Consider the following 16652-nt stretch of genomic DNA (forward strand, 5'->3'; position numbering starts at 1 on the left):
GTTAAGCCCCTGACTCTTGGTTTCAGCTCAGGTCATAATCTCATGGTTCATGAGTTCGAGCCTCACATCATGCTCTGTGTTGACGGTATAGAGCCTGCTTGAGATCCTCTCTCTCCTCTCTCTGCCTCTCTCCTGCTCTCTCTCTCTCTCTCTCTCTCACACACACACACACACACAACACACATAATCTCTCTCTCTCTCTCTAAAATAAAGGGGAAAAAACATTTAAAAAAATCCCACACACAGGCAGTCAAAAAGACCTCTCCTGTTTCTGGGCTACAGTCAAATACCCTAAAGTGATTTGCTGAAGTGTCTTCAGGTTATGAGGGGTAGCTGGGTATAATATTTTCTGTATAGTACTTGCTTTTCCTAAGAGTGTGGGGTGAGTACATTAATATTACTGAGGTTATATGCAGAACAAAGGAATTAAACAAAACATGGAAATAAACTTTTTAATCATAAATAAGATGATCTATAATGAAAACCAAACAGTAATGAGTATTATCTATTAAAATTAGATAAAATTAGATAAAAGTTTTCACAAAGTAGAAACTTTAGGAAGCACAAGAAGTAGGTAACATAAAGAAGCAAGACACTTTTGGGGCGCCTGGGTGGCGCAGTCGGTTAAGCGTCCGACTTCAGCCACGTCACGATCTCGCGGTCCGTGAGTTCGAGCCCCGCATCGGGCTCTGGGCTGATGGCTCGGAGCCTGGAGCCTGTTTCCGATTCTGTGTCTCCCTCTCTCTCTGCCCCTCCCCCGTTCATGCTATGTCTCTCTCTGTCCCAAAAATAAATAAACGTTGAAAAAAAAATTTTTTTTTAAATAAAAAAAAAAAGAAGCAAGACACTTTTTATATCATTTTATTAGCCCAGATTATGGAAAAAACATCCCATATAAAGTAATTAATAAGGCGAGCGAATTGATGTATATATATTAACTACTTGATTTACATTCATCAGTATCACTTCCCAGCAATTACCCATGAAATATTTTTAAAAAAATTTTTAACGTTTATTTATTTTTGAGACAGAGAGACAGAGCATGGGCAGGGGAGGGGCGGAGAGAGAGAGAGGGAAACACAGAATCGGAAGAGGGTTCCAGGCTCCAAGCTATCAGCCCAGAGCCTGATGTGGGGCTTGAACTCACAAGCCATGAGATGCTGACCTGAGCTGAAGCCAGAGGCTTAACCGACTAAGCCACCTAGGTGCTCCGGCCATGAAACATTTTAAAAGCTTACCATTTATTATGTCAAAAACAAAACTTTGTTGTATTCTTCAATAAAACAGGAAACTTAAAAATGTGAAAAATTAATTACTGTGCCACTTAGAGATTTTTTTAAATGATGGTGAATGACCTCTAAGGCCAAAGGGGCAAGCCACATTTAATGATGAGACATTTCCTCTTAGAAATTACGGACTATCAGCAAAGCTGTGGTCAGAGAAGTATTCGAGGGTCAAAAATGAATTCATTTCTTGGTAAAAGTGAATTAAAATAACTTAAGCATTTAAGTTATTACTACAACTAAAACCCAAAAGAAACATAAGGAATGAATTAGTAAAGATTAAAACAGAAAGTGGTAGAAAAAAATTTTTTTTCAGTAAAAACAATACAAAAGTCTAATGGCTATTTTTTTGAAATCAAGCAATAAGAGAGAACAGAAGATAACTAATCAAAAATTTTCCCATAAGAAAAACAAACAAATTCACATGTTATAGTGAGATTTATATATACACATGTATTAAATATATATATAAATTAAGATCAGGAAGGTAAATTCGACAATGTACTTTTAAAAATTATCTGAACAAGTTAAAGTTTATTCTGGGAAGGCAGAGGTAGCTAAACATTTAACAATCTATCAATGCGATTCATCATAATAACACATTAAATAGAAAAAAGTCATGAAAATAATCATAATAAAACCCCCATAAAAGGGGGGGGGGATTACTTGCAAACACTCAACACATTTATAAGAAGTTGCAAAGTAAGAAACTAGGAAACTTCTTATGATGATAAGTGTATTCCTTAAAAATCTATAGCCAACACCAAAATTAATGGGAAAATGTTTGAAGCATTTATTTTAAAGTCAGGAACAAAACAAAAGTGACCTCTCTGGTAAATAGTATGAACATGAAAAGACAATAAAGACCATCCTCCTGTACAATAAAATTTTTTAAATGATAAAATATTTGAGACCGGAAGGAAAAAACCATCGCTGGTAAGAGAAAACACATTCATTTAGGAGAGTATTAGAGGCAAAGGGAATCAATTGTACATTTCAACAATGCCAGCTGCTATAAAGTGAATATGTAACAACAGGTAGCTTTTGAGGAATCAATTGTAACAATTAGAAAATTTGTTTAATGAAGTAAAATGGCCATCCCTAGAGCAACATGAAATAGAAGGTACCTGAGTGTAAATCTTAACAAATGATGTGTTAAAACTTCCAGGGAAGACATTATGAAGCCGAAGTGTAAATACAGATGAATTTGACATCAAAGTTTGTGTGATTCCGTGTTCTTGGAATTCGACAATGTCTGTTTAAAAAAATCACCCTGCATGTCTGAGCTAGTTTTTATGTAGTGATTTGCTGCTTGGATCACAACATTTAACTATGTTTGCTTTTGGAGAATCAAAGATGTGCTAAGATTGAAAAAAAGTGGTACTCCAGAGGCAGCAGGTTAGATAAGAAATTGTCCAGTTATATTTAATATAACAATTTATATGATGCAATGATAAGTGGCATGGCTAAAGGACTTGAAAAGCAGCCTGAAGACTCTGCAAAATGTTTTCTGCTGACAGGCAACCCCACTGGCACTAATTTCACTTCTTTTGGACTCTATTCCAGCATATTTCCAGACCAGTCCGATATCTCTTCTGACGTTGGGTTTTTCTCCAGCATCCAAATAGTGAGTCCACAATTCTGTACTCCTTGTCTTATTTATTTATTGTTTATTTGTCTATTTATTTATTTAGCTTTGGTTTGCCTTTTTTTAAGTTTATGTATTTATTTTCAGAGAGAGAGAGATAGCGCACAAGCAGGGGAAGGGGGGAGGGGGGAGAGAGACAGAGACAGAGAGAGAGAGGGACAATCCCAAGCCGGCTCCGCACTGTCGGTGCAGACCCCGATGTGGGGCTCAAACTCATGAACCATGAGATCATGACCTGGGCCAAAATCAAGAGTCAGATGCCTGAGTCAGTCAGACACCCATTTTTTTTTAAACAAAGCTCCAAAACCATAGATTTTTTTCCAGGGTATACCTGTTATGTGAGTGGCTACTGCCCTATAGGGCTTCACAAACTTCTCTTTGAAAAAACACTCCCTCCAAATTGAATCCTGCACTTAAAGAGCAACACTTCACCCGTCTTAAGTACTTTAGGCTTTAGACATGATTTTCACAGAAAATGGATAGAGAGGTTTTAAGCATTGGTTGAAAAACACAGGGTTCAAAGGTGGCCAGTTTAATGGGGACAATACTTCAGATGGGTAATGTCACTCCAGATGAATAAATATTTTTGGAGTGCTTCCTGGAGGAAAGAAATAAGAAATTCTTTGCCTCTGCTGAGTGTAATTTTCAAATACCTTACTTTAGAGTTACTATTGTTTTTTTTTCATTTAATTACATAAATAAATAAATATTTGTTCACATTTTATTGAAACCAAAGTGTGCTTATTTGTAAAATGATATTTGTCACAGGAAGAACTTGTGCACCTGTATACATAACTGTGAGTTTATTATTTTTTTAAGTAAGCTTTTGCCCAAAAGGGGGTTTGAATTCACGATCTGGAGATTAAGAGTCACATGCTCTACTGACTGAGTTAGCCAGGTGTTCCAGAGCTGTGCTATTTCTTTCTTTTTTTTTTTTTCTAATTTAGGTTAGTTAACATACAGTGTAGTATTGGTTTCAGGAGTAGAATTCAGTGATTCATCACATACAACACCCAGTGCTCATCACAAGTGCCTCCTCCTAAATGCCCATCACCCATCAGCCCATCCCCCACCCACCCCCCTCCATCAACCCTTAGTTCGTTCTCTATATTTGAGTCTCTTATGGTTTGCCTCCCTCTCTGTTTTTATCTGATTTTATTTTTCCTTCCCTTCCTCTATATGCATCCATTTTGTTTCTTAAATTCCACATATGAGTAAAATAATATGATACTTGTCTTTCTCTGACTGCCTTGCCATTTCCAACAACGTGGATGGGACTTTGAATGTATTATGCTAAGCGAAATAAGTCAGCCAGAGCTGTGATAGTCTTAAGTCAAGAGTTAATTTGGACTAAAATAATTCATTACAGAATTAAAATATCTAAAGGAAAGTCAATCCCAATATTGCCATTCATATTCTTTCTTTTTCCCCTTCTGGATGATTAAGATATTTAGAGCACTGATTTCAGCTAACAGAAGCTTTGGAAGGGATGAAGGACAGGTAAAATCCCATGAGGTTCCTTCACCAACAGGACTTGCTGAGATCTGGAAACCATTCCCCTAGGAGATCCTTCCCAAGAAAGTTGTTCCCCATCCGCTATTCCTGCTAGCTTTGGCAAAATTTCTCATCCAAATGGAGAGAAAGAGGGTCTAGTTGACTGGCTAATCCCAAATATTAAAAAACAATAGAAGCTGGTTTCAGACCTGTGATGTCTCCAGTTTTTAATAGTCCATGAAATGTTTTAATGCAAATCAGGAACCTTTTCATTGGGAATGGGGTTTCTACAGTTCTATATACTTGCAATTCTATCCAAAACAAAAGTAATGATTTTAGACTAAAATCTAATGTAAATAGAAAGCAAAGTTTGTATGCATATATATTTATCTGCATAGGTGAATACTAATGCAGCTCTTTACATCAAGGCATCATGAACATTTAATGAAGCCAGGGGATTTTCAAATTCTTTCAAACCAATTTGGACATCTTTGTAAAGAACAGTCTTTATAGTTAGAGTGTTTTTCTTATTGTTTGTAGAAGAGAACAAATTCACTCTTCACCATTATGGCATCTAAATTTCTGAACAAAGAGGTCCCTCAAACACTAACTCTTCCAAAAAATGTCCAAAATGGTGAATACTCAAAAGAGAGTTGGGATGATTGACTTTTGTACTTACAGAAAGGACTTGTTAAGATTCCTTTGACATCTTCCCCTGGTAGTGCCTTAATGTGCTTCCGCCCCAACTAATACACTGATGCCAACTTGTATAAGAGTTCATTAGCTTCAAATGCTCTTACTCAAAATTTACCAAATGATATAATGGCTTCACTAATTCTTTTTATGTTCAATTTTCCTAATCAGGTAATTATTAGTTTTTCAAATTGAAACATAATTGACATAGAACGTTGTATTCGTTTCAGGTGTACAACACGATTAAGTATTTGTATATATTGTGAAACGATCAGCGCAATAAGTCTAGTTAACATCCAGTGGCATATACAGTTACAAAACTTTTTTACTTGTGATGACAACTTTTAAGATTTATTCTTGGCAATTTTCAAATATAGGATACGGCATTATTAACCATTGTCACCATTGTGCACCTTACCTCACCATGACTTATTTATTGTGTAACTGGAAGTTTATACCTCTTGACCCCCTTCATCCATTTCACCCATCACCCACTCCTACCTCTGGCAACCATGAATTTGTTCTCTGTATCCATGAGCTTGGCTTTTCATTTTTGTTGTTGTTTAGATCACACATGTAACTGAGATCATACAGTATTTGTCTTTCTCTGTTGACTTATTTTGCTTAGCAGAATGCCCTTCAGGTCCATCCATGTTGTCACAAATGGCAGGATTTCATTCTTTTCTACGGCTGAAAAGTATTCCACTGTGTATATACCACATCTTTATACATTAATCCATCAATGGACACTTAAGTGGCTTCCACATCTTAGCTATTGTGAATAATGCTGCAATGAACAGAGGGGAGCATATATCTCCTTGAATTGGTGTTTTTGTTTTCTTTGGATAAATACCCAGGAGAGGAGTTGCTGGATCACATAATAGTTCCATTTTTAATTTTTTGAGGAACCATATGGTTTTCCATAGTGGCTGCACCAGTTTCCCACCAACAGTGCGCAAGTGTTACCTTTTCTCCACATCTCTGCTAACACTTACTTCTTATCTTTTCGATAAAAGCCATCCTGACAGGTGTGAGGTGATATTTCACTGCAGTTTTGATTGGTATTTCCTGATGATTAGTGATATGGAGCATCTTTTCATATATCTGTTGGCCAGCTATATGTCTGCTTTAGAAAAGTGTCTACTCAGGTCCTGAATAGTATTTTTTGAAGCTATGAAAAAGAAAACTTCTTCTTAAATAATTTACAAGTTTTTCACAGGTAACTTGTAATAATAATAAGAGCTAAGTGCACATAAAACATGCATACTCAACAAATAGATTTGGCCAACTTATATTTACCATGTTCGTTTAATAGTCATCTGATTTGATTTTAATTTAGAGATAATTTTGGTTTTCTCAAGAAATGAACAATACCCTCCCGAGATAATATGATGCCAATGATATATTGTATTCTATTTGCTATGTGTGACCTTTTTATCATAGCAGAAAGGAAATATTTTAAGGTATTTTCATGAATCAGTTAAGGTATTTTAAAAATCAGAGCTTTCATATGCCAGAAATAGTGACACCACCCCCCCCCCCCGAATGTGGCACAATCCAGGGGAATTGCCATGGTGTGGAAACATCACAATGATATGGAATTCATTCAAAGGGAAGCTTATCGGTGTCTGGAATATTAACTAAAAGCTATTATAATAGATCAAATATATACTAAAAAGTAATGGAATATTACATCTATAGGTGATTCTTAAGAAGATGAATATTATGAAAATTCAGTGAATAATCTTCACAGAATATTTACATAAAGAATGTGAAAAGAAGTTTTATTCACATTATCTTAAAAAAATGGTGCTGGGGCTCCTGGGTGGGTCAGTGGTTGAGCATCCATCTCTCGATCTTGGCTCAGGTCCTGATCTCACAGCTTGTGGGATCAAGCCCCACATCTGGCTCTGTGCTGTCAGCCTGCTTGAGATTCTCTCTGCCCCTCCCTTGCTTACTCTCTCTCTTTCTCTCTCTCTCTGTCTTAAAAAAAAAAAGCACTTTGTCTCAGTAATCTAATATTTTATTTTACGGACCATTTATGAAACCTTTCATGTCCGCGCAGAATTACATGAATATAAACCTGAGTTTTGTTTTGTTTTTATTTTAGAGAGAAAGAGAGAGAGGGGTGGGAGAAGGGCAGAGGGAGAAAGAGAGAGAATCTTAGCGTGGAGCTTGTTGTGACACGGGACTTGATCCCAAGACCCTGGGATCATGACCTGAGCCGAAATCAAGAGTTGGACACTCTACCGACTGAGCCACCCAGGCACCCCTAGACCTGAGATTTTTAAAAGATAAAATACCGAAGTCATAACATTATTAACAAAGACATTAACAATTCTAATGATAAAATATGATATTCTGTAACTTGTTCATATTAAAATGGTATAATAAAACCTAAGAACAGGTATTATTATTTTAATGAGAGCATTTTTGCATAACAACAGTACAAAGACCAGCATTAGAAGGAAACAGCTATATGATTCTGATGGATTAACTGAGATGGAAAATGAGAAATATAAAATAAAGAGAAATGTAAGGTCTGGGAAGAGAGGGTCACTCTCACATTTTTGTAAACGTGGAGTGATGCTATATTCTGTTTTGATGATATGACAGAAAAAGATAGTTTTAATAAGTGACGTCTCTAGTAAACAAGTAGCAGAAAAGAGTGAAACATCTACCTATACAACATTCTAAAATGAAAACAAAAATTTTACTTTAGCAAGCTATCTGGATCACGGTGACATGCCCCACCATGTTCTAACATGATACATACTGGTGTTCAGATTCCTAAGACCACTCTTCAAATTCACGTCTGTACTGCCTGATTGTTTGGGGTGTGCAGTCTTTCCGTAACTGACCAGCATCTAAGAAAATCGAGAGCTCCCTTGTTACAATTCAAAAACAGAAATCAATTTTTTGAAACACAGGAAGGAAACTTACACTCCTTCAGTGATGGCGAGTTAATTCATGTTTTTTCCACTGTGAAAAACCAGCCTGAATCCGTGGTTTTCTCTTCGGGCGCTATGACAAGAAATGTTCTTCTCTCTTTGTAAGTACATATTTTAAGCCAAATCTTCTGGGAAAAAAAAAAAATTAAGTGTAAAAAGCCTCCATCAGTACAAGTATGTAGTTAATTTCCTTGATAATTTTACTCAGATCTATACCTTAGAAAAGTTCTTCTCACAAGGTATTTTTAAAGTGAAGTTGCAAAGAAAAAAATGGGGGGAAAACTATCCACAAGAGCATAAAACCTAGATTTTTAGTGTTTTCCCTCAACCTTCTTTTCTGGAAAGAAATGAAATAGAGGTGGTAGAGTGTTTTTCTATTGAGAGCATGGGTGTGAGATTTATATATTTGCTTCCTTCCTTTGAGCAGTAGCAATAGAAAGAAAACTATCGAAAAAAACTCCCTGTGCAGGGTTTCTTGGGAGAGGATTTAATCTGAGTACCAGATAGCATCAGGCTTGCAAGAGTCTGACATCTCTGCCCCAGGCTCTTTTTAAGTAATTACCCTTTTCCTTGTCAAAGAAATTTGGCACACAACTCAATGTGCCCCTTATTATGAAAGGGGGTGGGGTAAATGAAAGGCATTTTCTCACCTAATGAGCTGTCAAAGGTGAAATCACTGAAATCAGCAAATTCTGACTTTCATACAGAAAAAAAATGACATGTTTTACACGTAAATTTGTGATATTTAGATTCCCATTCTTCATAAAGTTAACACTGTTCATCCACATCGTGGATTGGGATGGTTTACTTTTCTGTGAATTAACTAAGTTCTGATATTTTCCCTTAGAAAAAAAATGTGTGAACACTAGCAGTATTGGAATTTTATCTTTAATAATATTTGCAGGAAAAAAATATTTAAATTCCCTGATCTCTTAAGAGGAGATGACAAATGGAAGCAGATGCAGAGCCATACTTAAAATACACGAACGACTTTCAGAAATGATTCTAAGTTAAACGTTCCTGACGTTTTACATAGGGCCCTTAAACAGAAAATGTTCTTTACCTGCAAAGACGAGAATTTCTTTCATATTTTTTTAAAACCTTTTTACTTGTTTATTTCAATAGCAGATTGAAGTTTTCTAAGAAATGTCCTTTCAGCTAATGATGTAGCCTAGTTAAATTATTTACTCTCAGCTTTGATTTTTTTTTTTTCTTTTTTTGTATTAGTATTAAAACACCTACTAAAAGGGTTTCTGGACCCAATTTCAACACGTGTGTGGGGAACAAGCAAATCTTTTTTTTTTTAATTTTTTTAAATGTTTATTTATTTTTGAGACAGAGAGTGAGTGGTGGAGGGGCAGAGAGAGGGGGAGAGACACAGAATCAGAAGCTGGCTCCAGGCTCCGAGCTGTCAGCACAGAGCCCAATTAGGGGCTCGAACTCACAAACCGCGAGGTCACAACCTGAGCTGAAGTCAGACGCTCAACCGACTGAGCCACCTAGTCGCCTCCCCAACAAGCAATTCTTGGACGCTGGCTCGGTGTCCCACTATTGAAGTCAATTCTTTCTGCCTGGAGAAGGCAACCCCACAGGTTAAGGGCTCAGAATTCTCCTAAGACTACCCGTCTTGCCACTTCAGATTCCCAGTCCCAACCAAACGCAGATTGTCAGCTGTGCTTCTGACAGACGGGCTGCAGAATGGGGGTTCCCAAGACACCCTCCCACAGTTGAGGTAGTTTGCTAGAGCTGCTCACAGAACTCCGGGAATCATTTTCCTTACTAGATTCCTGGCTTCTTATAAAAGGGTATAACTGGGGAACAGCCAGATAAAAGAGATACACAGGGGAAGGTGTGGGGGAGGGTGTGCAGCTTCCCTGGCCTTTCGGGGCACACTGCTCCCTCCAATCTCCACCTGTTCACGACCCTGGAAACTCTGCAGACTCATCCTTTTCTTATGGAGGTTTCACTACATACATATAATTGATTGAATTGATTGATTAAATGGAAGTGATTGATTCACTTCCAGCACCTCTCCCCTCCCTGGTGGCCAGGGGGTTTGGACTGAAGGTTCTCACCCCATAACCACTCGGTTAACAACCAGCCCCTATCCTTTGGTGCAAATGTCACCCCATTAACATATCAAAAGACATTTATTGCTCTCAACCTTTAAAAAATTCCAAGGGTTCTGAGAACCAAGAGCCAAGGACTATGGACAAAGGCCAAATATGTGTTTCTGATAAATTACAATACGGCACATATGTATATTCACATGTGAACACCACAGATGTTACCCTCAAGATAACCTAAAACCATCATTTTATTGAGTGGAAAACTGAAGCATAAGAGACATTAAGTGACTTGAACTTGTATCCAGATAGCTACTAACAGAATGTAATAAATTTCTACTACAGCGTTTGCTTTATCGGTTCCATGATAAAATGTGGGCTATCAATGAAATACTTGTTATTTTGGCAAGTGTCAATTGATAAGTATTAGTGAGAGAATAATCACAATAATTTGTTTTATGCCATTTACCTTTTGTGCTTGTTTTGCTTCAAGCTATATCACAAACATCCTTGAAATGAAAATGTAAATTGTCCAATGTCAGCAATGGAAAAAATAAGACAGGGAAAAATTGCAGGAAAAAGTGAACAATAATTAAGTGCTCAAGTACTAATTACAACTTAAATATCTTGAAAAGAAATTTAATTCTGAGCTTCCTATAAAATAGTGTCACTGTATATAAAATCCATTTTTTAATACCTCCTCTGTGCAAGAAACTCATTTGCCAGATTTGCTTTCAATGGATTGTACCATTGTTTTATTAAGGCCTCCTACAATAATAGATGCAAAGACCATTAAAATAAACATTGCTTCTGTCTCATTAATTTGTTTGATAACTCCTTTTTATGCATACCAGACTAGGTGAACTTTCTTTAAAATGAAATTTTAGGTGCATGAACCACACTGACCCCTTTCACAAATACTGAGATAACACTAATGGAATTAATGGGATTGTTCCATGTCATTATTATCATTGTTCCAGAGTATTCATACAGCAGCACATTACGACAAGAGGTTACAGAGATCTAAAAATAACAGTCCGCAATCAGTACAAAACCATATTTAGATCCCCAGGTGTATGCCGCAATATTCTGAATCCAATTCCCGAAGGGTTAGGACACATTTACAGCAATTAAACAACACTCCCTTTTATCTCAGGAAAGGGTGAAAATCTATTTTCGCAATCAGCTGCAATTATTGGTCCATTATCCCATTTTCCCTCTGAGGATCGTTCATGATCTTGGACCTTTGAACACATGAGCTCCCAACACTTCAGCCTTCGGGAAATAGCCATCGCCGTGTAAAGACAGCTCAGTAATGGCCAATCATGAAAAGAAGACGGAGCACTCAAAATAGGTTGCCTCATATTCAAGTAAATATATAAAACTAATAAAAGCAGTCTGGAAACGCACACCAGAAGATATATGAGCAAGCATGTAGTGATTATGTCCATATAAGTGGTATTCTGGAAAGCTGTCAGAGAAACTGTAAGAATTAAGATTGGATAATCCACACATAGAAAATATAGGGAGTGCCTATTACGTGCCAAGCATCATCGTGAGCTGGAGCTGCAGTGGTCTTAAAATTAAAAGCAGAACTCTACCTGCCAAAAGATTTAGTGAGGAGGTCCGGCAGGTAATGACTTCAAGGTGAGATGTGATTAACGTCCTATAAGTGGGGCAAACCATGCTGGACAGTTATGGTCACTTAAATCACTCCTGGCTGGAGTAGCCAGGGAACATTTAATAAAAAAGGGAACATTTCATCTGACTTTTATCCTTTCTGGGGGAATCTCAAAGATACCTGGACAAGTTAAATTTATGCCAATGCCTTTTCTGATCCAGGGCAGGGTGGAAAGGCATCCTTAAGACTTGTACACTCTCTGTTTCAGGCTATTATGAAAAAGTATTGAGACATTAATCTTAAGAAGGTTGCATAGCTACAATTCTCAAGCCAATAGGTGCATGGTGGTAAATAGCATGGCATCCTTTGGTTGGCAGGGGCCAAAAGATTGTTCTGTCCTCCTGATAACGCGGTATTACTTGACCCACCTTGGGACAAAGGTGAGAATGATTGCTTAGAACCATTTCTTATCTCTACGAAAAGTGACTACATTTTCATAAAATAAATTGAGCCATCTGGGTAAGTGCTGTCTGGGTTCATGTGAGTCATAGCTTTTTCCACATTTCCTGAAATGTAATCCCACTGGTTAAAAATTCCCAAGATGGAAAAACAATCGCAGATATCACAGCTATACATTTTGTTTTTACCCAAGAGCTTCCTCTCCAGATATTGATGCAACTGGCCTCTCATCTCTCCCCGGAGCCAGCAGTGTTCAAAACCATTATGGGGCACAGTAACAATGGTTTACAGCATAAGCGAGAAAACAAGCATTGTCAGGAAAGGGAAACTTCTCTTATTCTCATGATAATATCAAGCTTGTCCATTTACAAAGGGACATTCTGGTTAATCAACTTTTAGGTAAAGAATGCTTTGTGACATTAACATCTTACTAAATAAAGAAGAAAGAAGATGGGGCTGATCTTACATATATATTTTGTTTATACCAAATAAAACCCAGATCTCATCAGAATGACTCTAAAACAATAACTTAAAAGCTCTTCCATACAATACTTTCCACAGTAAATAAGTTTTTACTCCATTTTTGAACTTAGGAAGAAACATGTTTTAGACCCTGCTTCATTCTCTTTCCATCACTACAGAGTTATTTTTTTATAACTTTAATTACTAATGTTTATCACATTTAGTGCAACATATTTTAATTTAAATCACGTGTCCAAATTACTGCACCACTTAATTTATACTTTATTTTCCAAAGTTTATTTTTTTTTCCAATACCCATTTCAATCCTTTAGAAAGAAACAATGCATGGGGGGAGAAATAAGAGATTTATTAAATGATACTGAACTCTTTCTATAATCTTTCTAGGATAAGATGCTCATTATATATTTTTTTCCTCTCCCAGCATGGTGTTTGCCCTTTTTCCTATGTAGAATTTCCTGTAATTCATTCAAGTTTGCCTCAAATTCATCATCTTTATAGAAATTAACTACTATGATATTAGAAGCATGTAATTTTGCCACATTCGTAACATTTGTCAAGTTTGTCTTTGCCACTGCCATTGCCTTTTTATTATTTCTACTAATATACTAATATTTATTGACTCAATTATTCAATGTGTATTGTTTAGCAAATACCATTACTTATTCTAAATTCTGTAAAGAAGAAAAAATGAATCAGAAATGGATAAGGTAATCGTAAATCTTTCTGTTCAACAAGAAAGACTGCACTTGTACATAGATGTCTTTCATATAGAGCTGAGCATTTAAATTAAGAAGCGAGGCCCAGGGTGAGAGTTACAGGAGCTCATAAACAGAAAAAAAGGAAGTATAAGGTGATGACGAAGAGTGCAGTATACCACAGGGCTAGGAAGTTCGGGCTTTACTCCGTATAATAAAAGGAATAAGTGAAGGCTTTCAACAGAAGAGGTAAATGGTCAGATGTAGCCTAACAGAAAATTACACCGATGGCATTGGTTATATTGAATCAAACCGAGAATGGCTGGAATGTGGGAGAGAGCTATCCTACATGAAATTTAATGAGAACCTCGTTAGGAAAGTGTCAGTGAAAGTAAAGAAGAAACAGATGTAAGATATAATTTAAACAGAGGCTTAGTTGAACACAGATGCTGGCTGATGGTGGGTATTGGAAGTAGGGGAAGGAATCCATGGTGTCCCCAAGTTTTGGGAACCGAATGATGGAAAGATTTGGAAAAGGAATCAGACATACAAGAAAAGATACTCGAAAAAAAATGGAACTTGGAGGGAACACTCAAGAATGAAGGTCAGTAAGATAGACATCCAAATTTTAGGACACATGAATACATTTCCATCACCATAAGTGAGCAGGAATTTAACATTTAAGTAGAGAGATGTGAAGCCATGCTATAAGGAAACTTCTAGGGAGATGTATACAAAGAAAGACAAAGTAGGCCAGAGATAGCCTTCCTGTTGTGGGGGATTATTAAAGGGAATTTATAGCATGCTATGGTTACCCCTGGGCTGAACTCCTGGATATCAGGGATGCCTAATATTGACTTTTGAGAGATTTTTATAGGCAGACTTTCCAAACATATTTATGATATTTAATTATTCCTCGATCTGTGCCAAGATATTTATGTATGTTGTTACAGGGCAAATCAAGGAGTCGATACATGCTTCAGAGGTTTCTGCTCCAATATTGGCTTGTTTCTTTGCAACAAAACTTCTTCCCTTGCGACATAATATTTTTATGATAGTATTACCCATAATGATGGTTGAGAGGCAAAATATACAAATGGGCAGTGGCCAGAACTTGTATGACCATAGAACTCTACAGAAACCAGCTCAGAAAGCAAAACACCAGTCCCTGCATCATTAGACCCAGAAAGAGCCGACCTTGGTCACTGACTGTCCACTTTCTTATTCTTGTGTCTGCTTCACCCCAACCAGAGAAGATATGTTCCCCAAGCAATCTATGAGATGCCCCACTTCTGGTCAACCTGCCTCCAACTTCCTCATGCCAACAGTCTCCAATTAGAGCAACCTGAAGTCTTCCTTTTTTCATTGTATATCTTTCCCACTCCCCTGCCTGCCTTTGAGTTTCTGCCAAATGCAAGTGATGTTGGCTGACTCCTTGCTTTAGCATGTTCTGAATAAATAGCTCCTGGGCTTTTTTCTTCTTTTTTTCATTTGGGTGGACTTTGCCTATTTCTGGAGTTTTCTAAGAGAAATGACCTGCACTGCTCATCCTTGGCCCCCAGCTTTCGGACAGGTACAGGACCCATAGAATCCCTTCGTGCCTTGCTGTTAGTGGCTTGTCAAGCCTGCACCAACATGGTAAGTCAGCACCAGGTTGCAATCTGCTCTCTGTGTTGGGCCCTTCAACTATTCGCAGGATATTTGCCTATATTGTAACAGAAGGGATGCTGAGATAAAGATTACCTTGCCAGAAAAAAAAAAAAAAAAAAGGAGAAGAAAGAACGAAAAAAGAAAAGACTGATGATGCTGATTTGTTCAATCAGTGACATCAATAAATTGTTATCCCTCACTCCTCAGTAGTACCTAACCCAGATGTCGTCCTATCATCGATTCCTGTAGGGCCACATACTTCGTTGTAGTGGAGTGTGCCTATTTCAGTGTGCCTTATAGATCAGGACAGTGAAGACATTTTTGGCCTCACCTGGAGAGGATAACAATATACCAGGACAATTATATTCCATGGGTTCACTAAAACCCTCTTATTTTTCTCAGTTCCTCAATCAAGATGTAAAAGAGATCTAAATTTCCTTTGTGTTTCAGTTCTGATACAATCTGTAGAAAGTCTCCCACTATGTTGAAAGAACAAAGAAGCCTATAAATGATGCCATTTATTTCCTCTCAGCCTTAGATGAAAAAGGAAATAAAGTTGCCAAAGACAAATTATAATTTTAGCAAAACACAGTCTATCATTTGGGCCTTGACCTCTCTATGGAGAAAAAAAAAGCCATTCAGTTTTGATAGAATAAAGACTATCCACACTTATCCTAGAACTCTTACAAAAGGACTATTGGAGGATATCTAGGCTTCTCTGGATATTGCAGACAATAGAGACCAATTGTTTTTCTGAGACTGCAAAACCTCTTTATGAGTTGACTAACTCCTCAGTAAGAGACTCTCTGCTTTGGGAACCCAAATAAGAACAGGTCTTCTTGGACCTGAAGAAGTTTCTCAAAGGCTTCCTAACTACAAAACACCTTTTTGCCTATTTTTGCATAAGTAACTTGACAAGCTTTGGAGTCCTTTTGGGGGTTTATGGGAACCATCAAAAACTTACTACAGCCTTACCTGTTACCCAGTTGCAAAGGTTTATCCCCCTTGTATTAGAGCAATAGCCACCAATGAGACACGTGCTAATACTTCTGTTGAACTAGTTCCAGGCTCCACACTTGATCGCACGGTTCTCAGACAACTGACTGAGAATATACAACACTTTTAAGCCGGCTAATTACGTCTGTGAGATTGTGTTACTCTCTCCCTGTCACATGACGATTCAAACTCTACAACACCATGAGTCCTGCCCCTCTCTGAGGAAGAGGAACCTCAGGATTATTTTACAGCAGCTAGGTAACTTTTGGTCCCTTACTCAGATGCATTAGAGACTCTCACTGGGAACCCTGACCTGATATTATTTGTTGATGCATCATACCTGAAAATCGGAACTGAAGGTTATCAGGCAGTATATGCCATCTCTAATTTAAGCAGTCCCTTGGAGTATAGACCTCTGCTTGAGGTAAAAGCAGCCCAGATGGCAAAATGTATTTCACTTGCTAGAGCTTTTCAACCAGCCAAAATCTGGAGAGTCCACATACAGACTGATGCAAGGATGTTTTTGGCATAGTACATGACTTTGGGATGCTTTGGAAACAAAAGTGTTTCTCATTAGCTGGAACCCCCATCAAAAGTAAAAATGGGCTGAAAG

The sequence above is a fragment of the Leopardus geoffroyi genome, chromosome A1 (genome assembly GCF_018350155.1).
Source record: "Leopardus geoffroyi isolate Oge1 chromosome A1, O.geoffroyi_Oge1_pat1.0, whole genome shotgun sequence".
In the NCBI taxonomy this organism is placed as follows: Eukaryota; Metazoa; Chordata; class Mammalia; order Carnivora; family Felidae; genus Leopardus; species Leopardus geoffroyi.